The following is a 7,500-nucleotide window of genomic DNA, read 5'->3' as shown; positions in this document are numbered from 1 at the left end:
CCCACCCTCCCCTTTTATCCACCCCAAATTCGCACCTCTCTCTCTCTCTCTCTCTCTCTCTCTCTCTCTCTCTCTCTCTCTCTCTCTCTCTCTCTCTCTCTCTCTCTCTATATATATATATATATATATATATATAAATTATATATATATATATACAGTATATATATGTATATATATACATATATATATATATATTATATATATATATATAAATTATATATATATATATATATATATATACATATATATATATACACATATATATAAATATATATATACATATATATAAATATATATATATATATATATATATATATATATATATATATATATATATATAAACTTTCATATACGACCTCGCAAAGAAAATCCAGGAATATACATCTGAAAAATGACAACTTGAAAAAACAGGCAAATCATCATAGCCACCAACCGAAACAGAGCCATGAATAAAACATCTCATTTCTGTCATAATTATCTCTCTCATGTTAAAAACAGTTAAAGCATGAACAGCAAAAAGCAAAATAGAAAAAAAAATAAACTTGTAAAAATTTTACTTTTGGACTTTCTCTCAGATGGAATACTCACCTTGTTAAGCATTCAGTTGGTTGTGTGTGTAATGAATTTTACTTAAGGTGAAAGTCTTTTTTTAACTTCGCCAACGAAGATGGAAGGAGGTTATGTTATCGCCCTTGTTTGTTCGTTTGTAATATGTGTGTTTGTTTGTGAACAGCTTCCTGAACACAATTTCAATTGTAAATTAATAAAAACTTGCAGGGATTAACTGTTATAAAACAGCTGTAAACGATTAAATTTTGGAAGGTTAAGGTCAAAGGTCAAGGTCACGGTTAAGCAAAATGTCCAATTCACGTACTCAGCCATAAGTTTGGACATCGTTGTCAAAGACACTTTAAACTTGGTTCATATTTCAGTGTATGAAATCACACGCCCATTAATACACGTTAAAGTCAAAGGTCAAGGTCAAAGGTAAAGTTCGAGAAATAAGGTGCTCCGGTGGAGGTCTGCGCTCTACTGAGTGCCCCTCTAGTTATTATTATTATTATTATTATTATTATTATTATTATTATTATTTTTGTTGTTGCTGTTGATTTAATGCAGCAAAGTAAACGTGAAACGTAACGAACAAACACCTAAACAAACAAACAAACAAACTAATGACAAACCACACGTTGGGTCTTACGGATTTAGAAAATTTATTTTCAAAATCACAGTTTTACAATAAGAATTTAATTCAAGTTTAGTTGTTTTTCTGAACACCATCAAAGTACACGAACAGTTGGAATTCCCATTTCCATATATTATACATTTTATTTAGATCTCTGGCTTGATAAATTAAACAGCTGTTTTGCTGTGGCACCATGCAATTAGAACGCAGGAAAAGGAAACAAAAAAGAACGCAGGAAAAACAAAAACAAAACAGAACGCAGGAATAGAAAACACAGAAAAACAAGAACGCAAGAAAACAAAACCAAAAAGAACGCAGGAAAAGAAAACAAAAAAAGAACGCAGGAAAAACCAAAGCAGAAAAGAACGCAGGAAAAGAATACCAAAAATACGCAGGAAAAGAAAAAAAGAACGCAGGAAATAAAAAAAAGAAGGCAGGTAAAGAAACCAAAAAAGAATGCAGGAAAAGGAAACAAAAAAGAACGCATGAAAAGAGAACAGAAATGAACGCAGGAAACTAAAAAAAAAAAAAAAAATCATCATCTTCGCAAGAAGACGAAGAAATCGCCCCATTCAGACGAAGGATTATTGCCAGGAAAATCGTAATGGGTTTTGTGGGGGCGAGCCCCCATTCAAAAACCCACAGGGCTTTGGGTAGCGAGATCTCTCAGCGTGTGAATTATGACTATAAATAAAACGTTTCTAAAAGTCCAAAAAGGCAGCGAACGTTTTTAAGTGTCGGCCTGTCGCGTCATGCCGGGTACAACAAAGGACTTGCCCATCGGCATTGACATTAAAGAGTGTATTAACGATCTATTTCGACTCGTAGGGTACGGAATGGGTACTAGCATAGATATGAAAAGGACTTGTTATTTAAAGAAATACAGTACACACATACGTACATACGCACATATACATATACACACATACACACACACATATATATGTATATATATACAGTATATATATATATATATATATATATATATATATATATATATATAATACATAATATATACATATATATATAAACATGTATATATACATATATATATATATATTTATATATATAATACATTATATATATATATATATATATATATATATATATATATATATATATATATATAATATATACTGTATATATATAAACATATGTTTACATAATATATATATTATATAGAATTTTATATATAGAGATACACACACATATATATATGCATACATATATACATACACACATTTATATATATATATATATATATATATATATATATATATACATATATATATATATATATATATATATATATATATATATATATATATATGATAAATTTTGCACATTTAGACGTGTTTTTCATATTCAAATAAGCCATATATAAATTTGATACATTAATGTCTGGATTCTCTTAACGACCTCGGGATCAAAGCCCCAGGCGAAATCACACAAAGACAAGAGCTTGGGTCCGGCCGGGAATCGATCCCTGGTCGGCAAGCTTGTATAGACAGTGACTAAGCCACTTGGCCACGAAGAAAGATTTAATAAAAAGTCAATGACAATTCTTCTGTACTTATACCTGTCGAATTCAGGTATTTTCGTGGCCAAGTGGCTTAGTCACTGTCTATACAAGCTTGCCGACCAGGGTTCGATTCCCGGCCGGACCCAAGCTCTTGTCTTTGTGTGATTTCGCTTGGGGCTCTGATCCTGAGGTCGTTAAGAGAATCCAGACATTAATGTATCAAAATTATATATTTTTGATACATTAATGTCTGGATTCTCTTAACGACCTCGGTATCAAAGCCCCAGGCGAAATCACACAAAGACAAGAGCTTGGGTCCGGCCGGGAATCGAACCCTGGTCGGCAAGCTTGTATAGACAGTGACTAAGCCACTTGGCCACGAAGAAAGATTTAATAAAAAGTCAATGACAATTCTTCTGTACTTATACCTGTCGAATTCAGGTATTTTCGTGGCCAAGTGGCTTAGTCACTGTCTATACAAGCTTGCCGACCAGGGTTCGATTCCCGGCCGGACCCAAGCTCTTGTCTTTGTGTGATTTCGCCTGGGGCTCTGATCCTGAGGTCGTTAAGAGAATCCAGACATTAATGTATCAAAAATATATATGGCTTATTTGAATATATATATATATATATATATATATATATATATATATATATATATATATATATATATATATATATATATATATACTGAATATATATATATATATACACACAAAGAAATATCAATGTTTGAGTATCATGCACCTTCCCCTAACGCTATGGTTTTAATGTATAAAAGACCCCTACTGCTTGACTTTTCTATATAGTGGCTACTAAACAAAACATGCACTTGTAAAGGTTTGCAGTTTTTATGTTTTATTTTGGTATTATCCACCACGCAGGATACATAAGAGCTCTGTTCAAGCCTTTGGAGGAAGATGAATCTTATATCCAGTATCTTCTCCATTTAGGTTATATCACTGCTTATCAAAAACATTAAGCTTATCTAAATGACTCACATAATCCTACTGCTTATCAAAATGCAAATACCTATACTGTTATTCACTAAAAGAAGTACTTTCTCAGAAATAAAGATATAACACTTTATAGCTGTGGTGGCCGATGTGGTAACGTCCTTGACTGGTGAACGCCACACTGGGGTTCGAGTCCAGCTCAAACTCGTTAGTTCCTTTGATCGCTGCAACTTCAACACCCTTGTGAGCTAAGGATGAGAGGTTTGGGGGAGCCTATAGGTCTATCTGCTGAGTCATCAGCAGCCATTGCCTGGCCCTCCTTGGTCCTTGCCTGGTTGGAGAGGGGGCTTGGGCGCTGAACATGTGCATATATAGTCAGTCTCTTGGGCAATGTTACTGTCCCTTGCCTCTGCCATTCATGAGTGGCGTTTAAACTTGAAAGTGCCCATACATGATAAAAAAAAAAAATCACAATTATTCAGACACTTCATAAACACTTTTATTGTATAGGCTTTCTTTCAGAATATGGACGTAAAGTAATTTGAGTAAGAATTTTAGTTTTAGAGAGGGCGCCTCAAAGGAAGGAATCTGCAGCTGTAAACAGGCATGTATTCATTTCCTACCACCATGACCCCCAACCAAATAACGACCCCCCCCCCTTACATATCAAAATCACTTACAGTTAATTCACTGAATTCCAGTAACTATGTTCGTGATTGGGAAAGTGTTTGAAATAATTAAAATATATTGTGTAATTCTGCTGATAAAAGTGGACAAGAACACAAACCAACTCACAAACAATAACTCGATATATATATATATATATATATATATATATATATATATATATATATATATATATATATATATATGTATATATATCATACATATATATATATATATATGTATATATATCATACATATATATATATATATAAATATATATACATATACAGGTATGTATATATATATATATATATATATATATATATATATATATATATATATATATATATATATATATATATATATATATATATATATGCGTCTGTGTGTATGTATAAAACTTCTCTGAGAGTATAAACCACCATTGTTTGGCCCTTTGAAGAATTTTTACTTATTTTGGAATAAGCGAAGCCTTTCAGAGCGGCGAGCCTTGGAAATCTCCTCAGTGAGAACCGTCCCATTTCCCTGACAAGCGAAATCCTCGAGGACTAACTGTTATTTACTGCAAACCACCGATGGAGTGCACCAGCCAAAAACGACAACTGTCCGTCTCCGTCACTAGATGGCAGCACTAATTCTTTTGAAAAGGGCGCTAGAAAATCTTCGGGTTTAAGTCTCTCTCTCTCTCTCTCTCTCTCTCTCTCTCTCTCTCTCTCTCTCTCTCTCTCTCTCTCTCTCTCTCTCTCTCTCATTCATTTAAGCGAAAGGAAAAGTATGTATCGGGATCTGAGTTTTATTCAGCTGGACAAGACTTTTTTTTTTTTTTTTTGCATTTTGAAAACAATTCTCAGTTTTCCAATATATGTCTGCTTGGAATTCTTCATTCACGGAGATCATATACAATACTTTTCACTCACACTCATCACATAAAGAGACCCGGGATACAAACACACAGACATTTCTCTCTCTCTCTCTCTCTCTCTCTCTCTCTCTCTCTCTCTCTCTCTCTCTCTCTCTCTCTCTACATATAGGTATATAAATATATAAATATATGTATGTATGTATATATATCTATGTATATATATGTGTGTATACATACACATGTATATATGAAGTATACATATATGTATATACATATATTTATATATATATATATATACATACATATATACTGTATATATATATATATATATATATATATATATATATACACATATCTATACATATAATATATATAAATTATATATATATATACATATATATATATACATATATATATATACATATATATATATATATATATATATATATAGAAGTTACCCTTTCTCTTAATAGAGGTTGGCTCCAATTATAAAATCAAGTCACTGTCCATTACCATTTCCATCAATTACCAAGCGAATCAAAGTTCACCTTTTTGACCATTAACTTCCATAGCATTAACAGCGTCTTTTACCTATACACAACTCATCAGCCTCACGTCGAAACTTCAAAAAATATGCGCCCTTCACCCCTATCCTTCACATATTCTCTCTTCCTAAATATCAAGACCTTTCCGTTTTAAAATCTCTTAAACTTAATGTTTCCAGCAATATCTAGATTTCCCTTTGTGATCGTCTTACCATTTGTAAATTAAAAAACTTTTTCCACCCGTCCATCGTTTTCTAGTTTTTCCATGAAACCGAACTCTTAATAACGTTTTAACTCACTTCCTACATTTTCGTACCTCCATGTACCACGCAACTATTAATTTAGATAGTTTCTACTATTTTTCAATTGGGCGTAACATCGATACTTAATTTCCATATAGTTGCGGTGGCCTATGTGATAAAAGTCCCTGACTGGTGATCGCCAGACTGGGGTTCTAGTCTTTCTCAAGCTCGATAGTTCCTTTGATCGCTGCAACCTTACAATCCTTGTGAGCTAAGGATGGGGTTTTGGGGAAGCCTATAGGTCTATCTGCTGAATCATCAGCAGCCATTGCCGGGCCCTCCTTAGTCCTAGCTTGGGTGGAGAGGTTGCTTGGGCGCTAATCATATGGTCAGTTTCTAGCGCATTGTCCTACTTGATAGGGCAATGTTACTGTCCCGTGCCTCTGCCATTCATTAGCGGCCTTCAAAACTTTAAAACCTTTAAAAACGTGGTCAAATATATATTTTTAAATTCAAATCTTTCATCCACAATACTCTCCTACTGTTCATTTTTTTTTTTTTTTTTTTTTTTTTGTTAAAACAATCTGCTAGGTCTCTGAAAATATATACTCGTACCCAGACTTGTCTCTTCTCATTACCAATATATGTCTACTTTAGGCTCTAGAGCCTTTAAATATGCAGCCCCGAATGATTGAATACATTAAGGCTTTCAAGATGAAACTGGAGACTTTATTTAAAAAATCATACAACAGAGACGATTTAACAGTAAATGAACAATACGTGATCTGAAACGATGAATACTCTGAACGAACAAAATAAAACGACAGTGGAGAGTAGGGTTCTGCTGTATGGGACCGGAAAAGCAGCCATCAAAGTAAAGTAATATCCCTCCATTAATTAGACTCTTATATAATCAAATGAGCTTCTGGTCGTTTCCATCCTTCAACCACTCAATTGACTCTAACCCACACCATTCTGAAAATTACTCCTACCATTTCTATTCTCGCAGTATTCAGATAAATCTTGCATTAATTTCTTCGTTAACCATCTCTTCAAAAGACTTACTCTAACACTGGATCACAATATAGGAGGATCTGGATTTCAACAATTGGATCTACTAATATGTTTAGAAGAAACATAATATATTTCAACTAAAATTTCAACCACTAAATCATTAAATGTATTACCTACAATTTATTCAAATTATTTATGTAAAAACGGTAATAAATAAAAAAATGGATTACCTACAATCTATTCAAACTATTTATGTACTACCAATAAATCATCAAATGTATTACCTACAATCTATTCAAATTACTCATTTACAACTACTAAATCATCAAATGTATTACCGACAATTCATTTATTTAATTATATCTGATTTCTCTATATTACACAGTTGGCACTTTTAAAACGAACACAAATTCTAATCGGTAATAAATTTTCTTCGAATTCCAAAAACTCATCGACAAGTAATGGAAAATCTCTTCCAGAATCTCTGGAAGATTCTCAAGATGTATT

This window comes from Palaemon carinicauda, chromosome 2 (genome assembly GCF_036898095.1).
Source record: "Palaemon carinicauda isolate YSFRI2023 chromosome 2, ASM3689809v2, whole genome shotgun sequence".
Classification (NCBI taxonomy): domain Eukaryota; kingdom Metazoa; phylum Arthropoda; class Malacostraca; order Decapoda; family Palaemonidae; genus Palaemon; species Palaemon carinicauda.
This window is presented reverse-complemented; position numbering follows the sequence as displayed.